The sequence below is a fragment of the Schistocerca nitens genome, chromosome 8 (genome assembly GCF_023898315.1).
Source record: "Schistocerca nitens isolate TAMUIC-IGC-003100 chromosome 8, iqSchNite1.1, whole genome shotgun sequence".
Lineage (NCBI taxonomy): Eukaryota > Metazoa > Arthropoda > Insecta > Orthoptera > Acrididae > Schistocerca > Schistocerca nitens.
Window position 1 is genome coordinate 465035498 of NC_064621.1, and position 12344 is coordinate 465047841.

The 12344-nt window shown below is 45.0% G+C and overlaps 1 protein-coding gene and 1 pseudogene across 1 annotated transcript in view; one reads left to right on the forward strand and one right to left on the reverse strand.

The window, feature by feature from the left end:
* The window catches only part of LOC126199616 (synaptotagmin-11), a 181757-nt gene that overhangs the window by 53294 nt on the left and 116119 nt on the right, over positions 1–12344 (forward strand). The gene's annotated exons all lie outside the window — the stretch shown is intronic.
* On the reverse strand, positions 3791–3908 carry LOC126199900 (5S ribosomal RNA; annotated as a pseudogene).

Genomic DNA, 12344 nt, shown 5'->3' on the forward strand with positions numbered 1-12344 from the left:
AATGAATGAAAAACTTTAGAAAATGATTGAAAATTTTGAATTAAAAGTTATTGCTAGTCGATAAATGCTCTCATTATCAAACACTGAATGTTCGTAATCTAGGTAATTTACGCTACGGATATAGAGGTGGTTTGACAATTCTCAATGATTATGACTTCATATCTCGTATAACAGTATGATTTTACCGATACATTTAGTGCTATAGGTGGATACTATCTGCAAAATTAGTTGCTACTACAGTTAGTATTAAAGAAGAATAAATTAAAATGTAATGCCCGATGCTGAGTTTTTGCACCATAAACACAGAAGATATAGTAAGCGATATTTTTTTTCTATTTTCATTATTTCGTGAGGAGTGTCAATGAGGAAACGTTTCAAAAGGATTTGAAAAGGGTGTATGAAGTTTGCTGGAAGTCAGCAAGTGCTCTCATTCTCAAGTACTGGATGAAAATAGTCTGCGTAATTTGCGCTAGAGTTACGCAAGTCTGCAGACATACACTCAGTTTGTAAAATTAATACATGACATATTCTGTCAAACGTTTAACGTAATATTATACATGTTAATGAATAGATTACGAGCACTTAAAATTTTTAAACTCGGTAAATAATTACACTACTGGCCATTAAAATTGCTACACCACGAAGATGACGTGCTACAGACGCGAAATTTACCGACAGGAAGAAGATGCTGTGATATGCAAATGATTAACTTTTCAGAGCATTCACACAAGGTTGGCGACGGTGGCGACACCTACAACGTGCTGACATTAGGAAAGTTTCCAACCGATTTCTCATACACAAACAGCAGTCGACCGGCGTTGCCTGATGAAACGTCGTTGTGACGCCTCGTGTAAGGAGGAGAAATGCGTACCATAACGTTTCCGACTTTGATAAAGGCAGGATTGTAGCCGATCGCGATTGCGGTTTATCGTATCGCAATATTTCTGCTCGCGTTGGTCGAGATCCAATGACTGTTAGCAGAATATGGAATCGGTGGGTTCAGGAGGGTAATACGGAAAGCCGTGCTGGATCCCAACGGCCTCGTGTCACTATCAGTCGAGATGACAGGCATCTTAGCTGCATAGCTGTAACGGATCGTGCAGCCACGTCTCGATCCCTGAGTCAGCAGATGGGGATGTTTACAAGACAACAACCATCTACACGAACAGTTCGACGACGTTTGCAGCAGCATGCACTGTCAGCCCGGAGACCATGGCTGCAGTTACCCTTGACGCTGCATCACAGACAGGAGCGCATGCGATGGTGTACTCAACGACGAACCTGGGTGCACGAATGGCAAAACGTCATTTTTTCGGATGAATCGAGGTTCTGTCTATAGCATCGTGATGGTCGCATCCGTGTTTGGCGACATCGCGGTGAACGCACATTGGAAGCGTGTATTCGTCATCGCCATACTGGCGTATCACCCGGCGTGATGGTATGGCGTGCCATTGGTTACACGTCTCGGTCACCTCTTGTTCGCATTTAAGGCACTTTGAACAGATGTGTTACGACCTGTGGCTCTACTCTTCATTCGATCCCTGCGAATCCCTACATTTCAGCAGGATAATGCACGACCTCATGTTGCAGGTCCTGTACGGGCCTTCGTGGATACAGAAAATGTTTGACTGCTGCGTTGGCCAGGACATTTACCATATCTCTCACCAATTGAAAACGTCTGTTCCATTGTGGCCGAGCAACTGGCTCGTCACAATATGCCAGTCACTACTCCTGATGAACTGTGGTGTCGTGTTGAAGCTGCATGGGCAGATGTACCTGTCCACGTCATCCAGGCTCTGTTTGACTCAATGACCAGGCGTATCAAGGCCGTTATTACGGGCAGAGGTGTTTGTTGTGGGTACTGATTTCTCAGGATCTATGCACCCAAATTGCGTGAAAATGTAATCACATGTCAGTTCTAGTACAATATATGTGTCCAATGAATACCCGTTTCTCATCTGCATTTCTTCTTGGTGTAGCAATTTTAATGGCCTGTAGTGTATATGAAATACTGGAAATCAAATTGTTTGATTCCCTGGTGGCTGTCACATAAGCAACATGCAACTTGGAAGCACACCGTGCACCAGGTTCATTTTGATCCGTTTAGTGATATAGATTTTCATTTGAAATAAATTTTCCTCGGTATTCAGCGATTCTAGGAGAAACCCTCAACAAACTGTCTCTTCGAAGACTAATTTTATCAACTTGTATGTTGATTCTGCAGTTCTGAGCTACTTTAATCGTGAAAAGAGCGTTCTGAAAAAGAAAACCGTTTTACATGCAAATGGCTTTCTTACTGTACGTGGATACAGGCACCATTTCACAGCCGGTGTTCAAACTTCGCATACACCAGCTCGCTTGTTACTTGTTGAATAATCCCAACAGTATAATAACCAATTTAGTACGCCATTTCATTCACCCCTAGCGCCCGAATAACCGTCTCTCTCTCTCTCTCTCTCTCGGTCGCTCGGACAGCATAACCATTACAGGGCCGCATTTATAATTATTTACACGTCGGTAGGACAATCTGTAGTTACGGCAAATGATAATGAGCAAATTCGAGAGATTAGCCTGTTATTATGACTACTGGACAACGAGCAAAATCGCTGTGGCATTTCAGGCTTTATTTAGATGATGAAAGATAGTATTCCTGTTGTTAAAACGTAGTTGATGTGTGTACTACGACTCGGCGTGAAACAGCAATAAGATGATTGGTACAAGTAATTACAAAGCTCAGAATGGCGCGTTTCGTTACGGAGTCGCCTTGTAAGCCCGAGACCGTGACCTAGTTGCTCATCAAACACCAGTCACAGATGAGACAAGCAACGAGATGGGTATAACGTACAGGTTTATTGTTGAAATTTTGAGAATAAACGTACCAAGAAGTGCCAGTCAGCGTATTACACTGCTCCCTGTGCAAAAGTCTCGGGTATGGATATGTGTGATGTCCTTAGGTTAGTTAGGTTTAAGTAGTTCTAAGTTCTAGGGGACTGATGACCTCAGATGTTAAGTCCCATAGTGCTCAGAGCCATTTGAACTATTTGAACACATATAAAGTCCAGAATTAGATTTTCACTCTGCAGCGGAGTGTGCGCTAATGTGAAACTTCCTGGCAGATTAAAATTGTATGCTGAACGAGACTCGAACTCGGTTCCCTTTGCCTTTCGCGGGCAAGTGCTCTACCATCTGAGCTACCCAGGATATATATACACGATTAGTGTCAACATTAATGAACACATAATTTTTTAGTCCTACTAGTTAAACAGAAATTCCTCGGTGCAATAGAAGGAGTTCTCCAGGAGAAATGACTCCCAGTTAGATTTAAAACTTGTATTCCTGTCAGACATTTGAAGGCATTGTACAAATTATCAGAAATTTTTGTTGCATCTTACTGAACTCCTTTACGACTGACAGCTTTAATAATTGGTAATAAAGGTCTTTTTCGCTCTAGTTATGTTGGCACACACATCAGTGTTCTTCTCTAATTGTAATAGATTACTTATGACGAATTTCATTAGCTGCTATATCTATTGTGGCGTCTCAATTAAAATGTGTAAACTAAACTTTAAAAAAAAACTAAACTCCTTCCGAACAGGCCTTGGAAGGCCCAAGAGTGCCGACCGGTCGCCGTGTCATCCTTAGCCCAAAGGCGGTACTGGATGCGTGTATGGAGGAGCTTATGGTCGGCACACCGCTCTCCCGGCCGTATGTCAGTTTACAAGACCAGAGCCGCTACTTCTCAATCAAGTAGCTCCGGAGTTTGCTTCATAAGGGCTGAGTGCACCCCACTTGCCAACAGCGCTCGGCAGACCGAATGGTCACCCATCCAAGTGCTGGCCCAGCCCGACAGCGCTTAACTTCGATGATCTGATGCGAACCGGTGTTACCACTGCGGCAAGGCCGCTGGCAATTAAAATGTCTACCTCCTTGAAAAGGTACCTACATGACGTCCAGGAGTGAACACCGCATATTGTTCTTACTGCTCCCTTTTTGGAATCAACACTTCAATTCTAAAGAATAATGGTGGTTTAGATGTACATGAATTTGGGTTGTGTTGTTTAATTTTCCTGTAGTGATTTTATTTCTGTCGTTTGATATAAAATTTCCTATCAGCCCAACTCGAGAAGCTCATTTCGTGCACGCTGTGAGAAGGAAAATATAGCATTTTCCGGAAGAGGAAATTGATTGAACATCAGTTTCGTCATTCCATACTAAAGAAAATTCTGAATTAGGAAAACTGCCTTTTCGCATCGCATATTTCTCTTCTTCACATATTTCTCTTCTTGGTTATTCGAAACATATAACAAGAAAAAAGTTACGTTGACGTTACCGAAGGTGTCGTATTACTGCATAAAATGTGCATTTAAGAACAGAGAAACGTCTGAAAATGCCTTCCAGATACTGTGTTAGCCACGAAAGCATTTTAACATCTACTATTTGAAACAACTGTAGCTTGCACACGGCAGAAATTAAGAACAAGAAGCAAACGTAAACAGTTGCCTGCTAATGTTTTGGCTAATGTAACACGGCGGCACCGCCTTCAAAGAAAAGTGCAGTATTAAGTCTGTAACGCCATTTCCTTTTATTATACCTCCATGGAGAAATCCGAAGTAAGTCTTTCAGGTTTCTGAGTCAAGAGCTCATAGTGCGATCAGCTCAGCGTAAGAGCACCACCAGGGCTCTGAAGGGCGGGTACTCAGTCTGCGGATGAGGAAACGATCTCCCTTTTCCAATAAAAAAATTGAGAAGTGTGCTTTGCAATGTAACGGATGTGACGCGTATGAATTCTTGATCCACTTACTACGCCGTGGGCAAACGATCTGTCAAGAGTATGGAGGAAAAGAGGGGTCGAGAATAACGATGGAAACCGCCTAGCAGCAAACTTGCCGAAGCATCAAAAGCCGGGGCCTCCGCATCTGGTTGCCTAGACGATAACTACGTCTCGAGAGAGAGACGAAAAGAAGAAAAAGTGCGGAATGAGATTTTCCTTTTAAAGTTTCACCTCTAGCGGAAAGTAAATGAGGAGGAGGAGGAGGGAGGGGCTGAAGAGGAGGGGGTGAGGGCATGGAGAGAGAGAAAGAAGTTGATGGGCGACCGACCGAAATGCACGCAGCAGTGGTCTGAAATTGCGGGTAATTTTCGAGCGGTGTCGTCAAGGGCGAAAGGTCGGTTAAAGTGAGCAGCCGGCTTATCGCGATCTGCCCTGGAATTGCCTCACGCCTTTCAGGGGAGATTTATCTTTCCCACCAAGTCCCCTGGCCTGGCCGCATTAACGAGTTGCAGACGGACTCGCCATTTCTAGCACACTGCGCATTCCGACTTCGCAGACTTTTAGCAGCGAGCAGCTCTCTGTCACAAGATAAGTACCTAACGGCATTCACCGAGTTGCTTGTCTGTGCAGTTCCCACCGGGGAGCTGCGCTGCCCAGTCAGAATACTTTGCTGCCTTACTGAAAAGAAAATCCCGTTAGCGCGGACAACTGTCAGGCTTTGGTCCAAACGTAATGAATCTTTCACTCTGCAGCGGAGGGTATGCTCTACGGAAACTCCTTTACAGGTTAAAACTGTGTACCGACCCGTAGCCGAGTGGAGAGCACGGATTTAGAAAGCAACGCTCGGGCGAAACTCACGATGCCCTTTTATCAGGTGGTAGCCTACGAACCTCGGATGAAGGACATCAGGCAGATTCCATATTCCTAGACTTCCGGAAAGCGTTTGATGCGGCGCCCCGCTTCAGATTGTTATCGAAGGTCCTAGCATATGGAATAGGTTCCCATCCAAGCACACGGAATAAGTTCCACATTTCTATCTCAAAGACCTCTTAATTAGTGTGATACAACCTCTCTTGTCCTCAGTATACATAAATGATCTGAGGAAAGGATGAGCAGTTGCCTGCGGCTGTTTGCTGATGCCGCTGTAGTGTGCAAGAAAATACCATCGTTGAGTGACTGTAGAAGGATATAGGATCACTTAGAATTTCTATTTAGTATCATAAATTGCAGCTCGCTCTAACCGTAGAAAAATGTAACTTAATGCAAATGATTAGGAAAAAGAAACCTTTATTTTCGAATACGATATTAGTACTATGCTGCATGAGACAGTCTCGTCAATTAAATAAATGGTTCAAATGGCTCTGAGCAGTATGGAACTTAACATCTGAGGTCATCAGTCCCCTAGCACTTAGAACTACTTAAACCTAACTAACCTAAGGACATCACACACATCCATGCTCGAGGCAGGATTCGAACCTGCGACCGTAGCAGTCGTGCGGTTCCGCACTGAAGCGCCTAGGCCAGCCGGAGTGCCCGAGCGGCTCTAGGCGCTACAGTCTGGAACCTCGCAACCGCTACGGTCGCAGGTTCGAATCCTGCCACGGGCATGGGTGTGTGTGATGTCCTTAGGTTAGTTAGGTTTAAGTAGTTCTAAGTTCTAGGGGACTGATGACCACATCAGTTAAGTCCCATAGTGCTCAGAGCCATTTGAACCATTTTTTTGAAGCGACTAGAACCACTCGGCCACCGCGGCCGTTAATTAAATACCTAGACGTAATGTAACAAGGCGATATGAAATGGAACGTGCACGTAAGGTCAGCTGTAGGGAAGCCGAATGGTCGACTTCGGTTTAGTGGAAGAATTTTAGAAAAGTGTAGCTCATCTATAAGGGAGACGTGTGTATAACATTCGTGCTAACTGTTTTTGAGTACTGCTCGGGTGTTTGGGATCCACACGAGCTTGGATCAAAGGAAGACGTCGAAGTAATTCAGAGGCATGCTGCTAAATTTGTTAGCGGTAGGAGATGCTTTGGGAACTCAAATGGGAATCAGTGGAGCAAAGGCGACGTTATTGAGAAAAATTAAATGTGCGTGTGTTCAAATGTGTGTGAATTCCTAAGGAACCAAAATGCTGAGGTCATCGGTCCCTAGACTTACACACTACTTAAAGTAACGTAACCTAACTTACGCTAGGGACAACACACACACCAATGCCCGAGGGAGGACTCGAACCTCCGGCGGGAGAGGCCACACGATTCGTGACATGGCGCCTTTGACCGCGCAGCCACTCCGCCCAGCGATAAAATTTAGAGAAGAGGCACTTGGAGCTGACTGCAGAACGATTCTACTGCCGCCAACGTACACATGGCGTAAGAACCACGAAGACATGATTAGGGCTCGTACGGGGTTATATACACTACTGACCATTAAAATTGCTACACCAAGAACAAATGCAGATGATAAACGGGTATTCATTCGACAAATATATTATACTAGAACTGACGTTTAATTACATTTTCACGCAATTTGGGTGCATAGATCCTGAGAAATCAGTACCCAGAACAACCACCTCTGGCCGTAATAACAACCTTGATCCGCGTGAGCATTGAGTCAAACAGAGCTTGGATGAAGTGTACGGGTACAGCTGCCCATGCAGCTTCAACACGATACCACAGTTCATCAAGAGTAGTGACTGGCGTATTGTGACGAGCCAGTTGCTCGGCCACCATTAACCAGACGTTTTCAATTGATGAGAGATCTGGAGAATGTGTTGGCCAGGGCAGCAGTCGACATTTTCTGTATCCAGAAAGGCCCGTACAGGACCCGCATCATGCGGTCGTGCATTATCCTGCTGAAATGTAGGGTTTCACAGGGATCGAATGAAGAGTAGAGCCACGGGTCGTAACAAATCTGAAATGTAACGTCCACTGTTCAAAGTGCCGTCAATGCGAACAAGAGGTGACCGATACGTGTAACCAATGGCATCCCATACCATCACGCCGGGTGATACGCCAGTATGGCGATGACGAATACACGCTTCCAATGTGCGTTCACCGCGATGTCGCCAAACACGGATGCGACCATCATGATGCTGTAAACAGAACCTGGATTCATCCGAAAAAATGACGTTTCGCCATTCGTGCAACCAGGTTCGTCGTTGAGCACACCATCGCAGGCGCTCCTGTCTGTGATGCAGCTCAAGGGTAATCGCAGCCATGGTCTCCGAGATGATAGTCCATGCTGCTGCTAACGTCGTCGATCTATTCGTACCGATGTTTGTTGTCTTGCAAACGTCCCCATCTGTTGACTCAGGGATCGAGACGTGGCTGCACGATCAGTTACAGCCATGCAGATAAGACGTCTGTCATCTCGACTGCTAGTGATACGAGGCCGTTGGGATCCAGCACAGCGTTCCGTATTACCCTCCTGAACACACCAATTCCAAATTCTGCTAACAGTCATTGGATCTCGACCAACGCGAGCAGCAATGTCGCGATACGATAAACCGCAATCGCGATAGCCTACAATCCGACCTTTATCAAGGTCGGAAACGTGATGGTACGCATTTCTCCTCCTTACACGAGGCATCACAACAACGTTTCACCAGGCAACGCCGGTCAACTGCTGTTTGTGTATGAGAAATCGGTTGGAAACTTTCCTCATGTCAGCACGTTGTAGGTGTCACTTCCGGCGCCAACCTTGTGTGAATGCTCTGAAAAGTTAATCATTTGCATATCACAGCATCTTCTTTCTGTCGGTAAATTTCGCCTCTGTAGCACGTCATCTTCGTGGTGTAGCAGTGTTAATGGCCAGTAGTGTAGAAACTTTTTTCCCCTCGTCCAAGAGAGGGAGGGAAAAACGACTGTCGGGAGGATCGGGAAAGGAAATGACTAATAATGGCATAAGGCACACTCCACCATTGACTATACGGTGACTCGCAGATTATGTACAGGGGCTGTGAACAAAAATATGGAACAACCAAGAAGACAACACATTACCATCTTAAAACCCTTTGGCATTGAAAACGACTTCTACTTGTATTAGAACGGATAGATACAGTTACTGTACTGTTCTCAAGGTAATCGTATGTCACTCATCTTGCAAAATAGTAACAAGCTCAGGTAACTATGATGGACGTGGACAGCGATCACGCAGGCACCCTTCTCTCCAAAGCAGCCTACGAAGGCTGAACAGTACTGAGATTAAGCCAGGTCAGATGCGACGGTTCATCCTCGTGCTCATAAAATCAGTCGTGATCGATGCGAGCTGCATGAGCAAGGGCCCTGGCGTCTTGGAAGACAGCATCAGCATTAGGGAACAAATATTTTAGCATTGGAGGGATCCGATCAGCGAAAATGACCACATAATCCTACGAAGTAAGGCGACCTTGCAGAGTAACCACGAGGCCCATGGAATACCATGACATGGCTGTGCAAATCATCACCGAAACTCATGATGCTTCTTTCTTGGCACGTAAATTCGGGCAGGAATTTGTGAAACAAGACTCATCCGTGCAAGTGACTTTCTTCCATTACTCCACAGTCCAGGTTTTAGGGCTTTGGCTTCACTTTTACCTGTTAAGAGCATTTTCTTCACTGATAAGTGCTTTTGGAGCTCCTGCTGGCCGTGCACTTCCCTGGTTATGGAGCAACTCCTTCCTTCGACTTTCAGTTCTGTGGTGACTTTTGCACACCACAATTTGGTGAGCGTCATGAGCTCAGGTAAAAATATGGACTCTATTCTATTTACGTGATCACTTGCATGTGGTACAGTAGCACAGATGTTTTTGAGGGCTCCTCTCCTAATGGCAGGACGGTGGTTTTCACAGCTGTTACCCTGTCATTATTTGATTCAGTTACACACGTTATATGCTGATGAAGCTCTCTTCGTAGGCTCTTTCCAATGCCTCAGAGAAAATACACTACTGGCCATTAAAATTGTTACACCACGAAGATGACGTGCTACGGATGCAAAATGAAACCGACAGGAAGAGGATGCTGTGATATGCAAATGATTAGCTTTTCCTACAAAAAGGTCCTGTTGATTTTCTCTCGCCAAGTACGTGGATCTGGTGAGATACTTCGCCTGAAGCTATACAGCCTACATAACAAAAATTTCATGCGTTTCTTTCTTCAAGACAATTTTCAGCCGCGTTCTGCAGGGGCAATGAAGACGCTCCTGTAGCGTGACGGTGGGAAGTCTTTGATCACCCACAATACAGTCCTTAATTGGCTCCCTCCGTTGTTCACCTCTGCTCACATGAACCGCTGGCTACGAAAACAACATTTTGGCACAAAACAATGAAAGGCAGACCAGTGTAGAGAGTTGGCGGAAAGCACAGGCGGCTAACTCATCAGTAGCCACCAACACTGAGCACTTACGTATAAAGATGGCTCTGAGCACTATGCGACTTAACTTCTGAGGTCATCAGTCGCCTAGAACTTAGAACTACGAGGGCTATTCCGAAAGTAAGGTCCGATAGGTCGCGAAATGGAAACCACGGTAAAAATCAAAAATGTTTTATTTGCAACAGTTAGATACACCTTGCAGCTACTTATCTCCATAGTCGCCGACCCGACTTAGACGTGTATCGTAGCGTTGTACCAACTTTCCCATACCCTCGCTATAGAAGGCAGCCGCCAGTGCTCTCCGCCAATTCTCTACGCTGGCCTACGGCTCGTTGTCTTGTGCCGAAATGTTGTCTTCATAACCAGCGGTTCATGTGACCTGAGCTGAAACTCAGAGGGAGACAATTACGGGCTGTAGTGTGGGTAATCTCACATTTCCATTTGAAAACGATGCAGGAGCATCTTCATTGCCCCTGCAGAATGCGGCTGAGAATTGTCTTGAAGACGAAACAGCACGACAGTTATGTAATGTTAGCTGCATAGCTTCAGGGGAAATTTCTCACCAGGCCCCCGTACTTGGCGGCAGACACTATTTTCTAGACATCTTTACGCACTCACTGCGAGCTCAGAAATGAGAAGAGCGACGTGATGCTAACTGGGGTTATACTAGAGACACTACCCAACACATCTGTGCAAAGCTTTATCGGATTTTCATAGTCGTTTCCATTTCGTGACCGATCGGACCTTACTTTCGGAATAGCCCTCGTAATTAAACCTAACTAACCTAAGGACATCACACACATCCATGCCCGAGGCAGGATTCGAACCTGCGACCGTAGCGGTCGCCCGGTTCCAGACTGTAGCGCCTAGAACCGCACGGCCACCCCAGCCGGCTCGTATAAAGATATTCGTTGATCTAGATAGAGACGTGTTGTTGACGACACTAAAATGACAGGATTAAAAAGAAAAAAGAAGCATATTTACAACTGCTTTGTATGGTGTTGCAGGCAACCTAGCATCTTACACATTAGAGGGTGACTGAAAACTTCTTGTCCCACTAATACTTGCCCTAACCGAATGTTAGTTTAGGAACTAATAGTGCATTCCTTTGCTAAGTTATTGACCAAATTTTTCGCTAATATATATATTTTTTTGTTTCACATATTGGAGCCTGAAATGTCCAAGGTGCACACGTTTTGAAAAATGGATAAAGAGAACAAGTGTGCAGTTATCCAGTACCTGCTGAAAAAGTGCGTGAGTGCACAGGAAATCCATAATGACACAATGGAAGCAAACATTAGGGAAGCATTCCACTTCCTATTTCATAATGAAAAAGTGGCGGAATTCAAACGGGGTAGCACCTCTGTACAAGATGCACCTTACAGTGAAAGATCGGAAACGGCCAGTATGGAGGGAAACGTCAATGCGATCCAGGCCATCAATGTCACAGAACGGCGTGTGACAGAACGCTCCACTGCTGATAGAGTGGCAATATCGCAGGAACGCTTTGGACATATCATAAGACTTCTACTTGACATGCACAAGGTCACATATGGATGAATCCCAAGAAAGTTGACAGCAGAAAACAAACGTGAGATACACGTCATGTTCACTGAAAATTTGACGCTCTTTGAGGCAGATCCTGTAATATTCTCAAACGTTTTGTGACAATCGATGAAGCAAGCGTTCACCACTAAAAGCGGGGCATTACATATGTACAAGGTGCACCTTACAGTTAAAGACCGGAAACTAGCGCTTTGGAGGGTCATTAAATTAAAACGCGTCGGAATGTTGAGAAAATGAATGTTCTTTTATCAAGACCAATGCATCCATGCGTACATCCGTCATTACGATGTCTGCCATCGAGTCCTGCGTCTTCGAACTGCTTTGGCACCTACCTTATTCACCTAATTTGGCTGCCTCTGACTTTCGTATCTTACCTGACCTCAAGAAACATCTATCTGGAACCAATTTTCGATCAGATGATGACGTCATGCACGAAGAAACGTTCTGCAAAGAGTTATAGCAGGCCTGCAGCACCGGTGGAAAAAGTGTGTGGCCCTGGAAGTGGACTACATTGAAAAATATCCATAAATATTTGGACTACTGACGACCTTTATTGGGTGGGCTGATAACTTCTCAGCCACCCTCGTATACAATAACATGACGCGGTCAAAGTTATACAAACAGTAGAGAAGCCTCAACTGAGTACTTTGAGATAAGGAA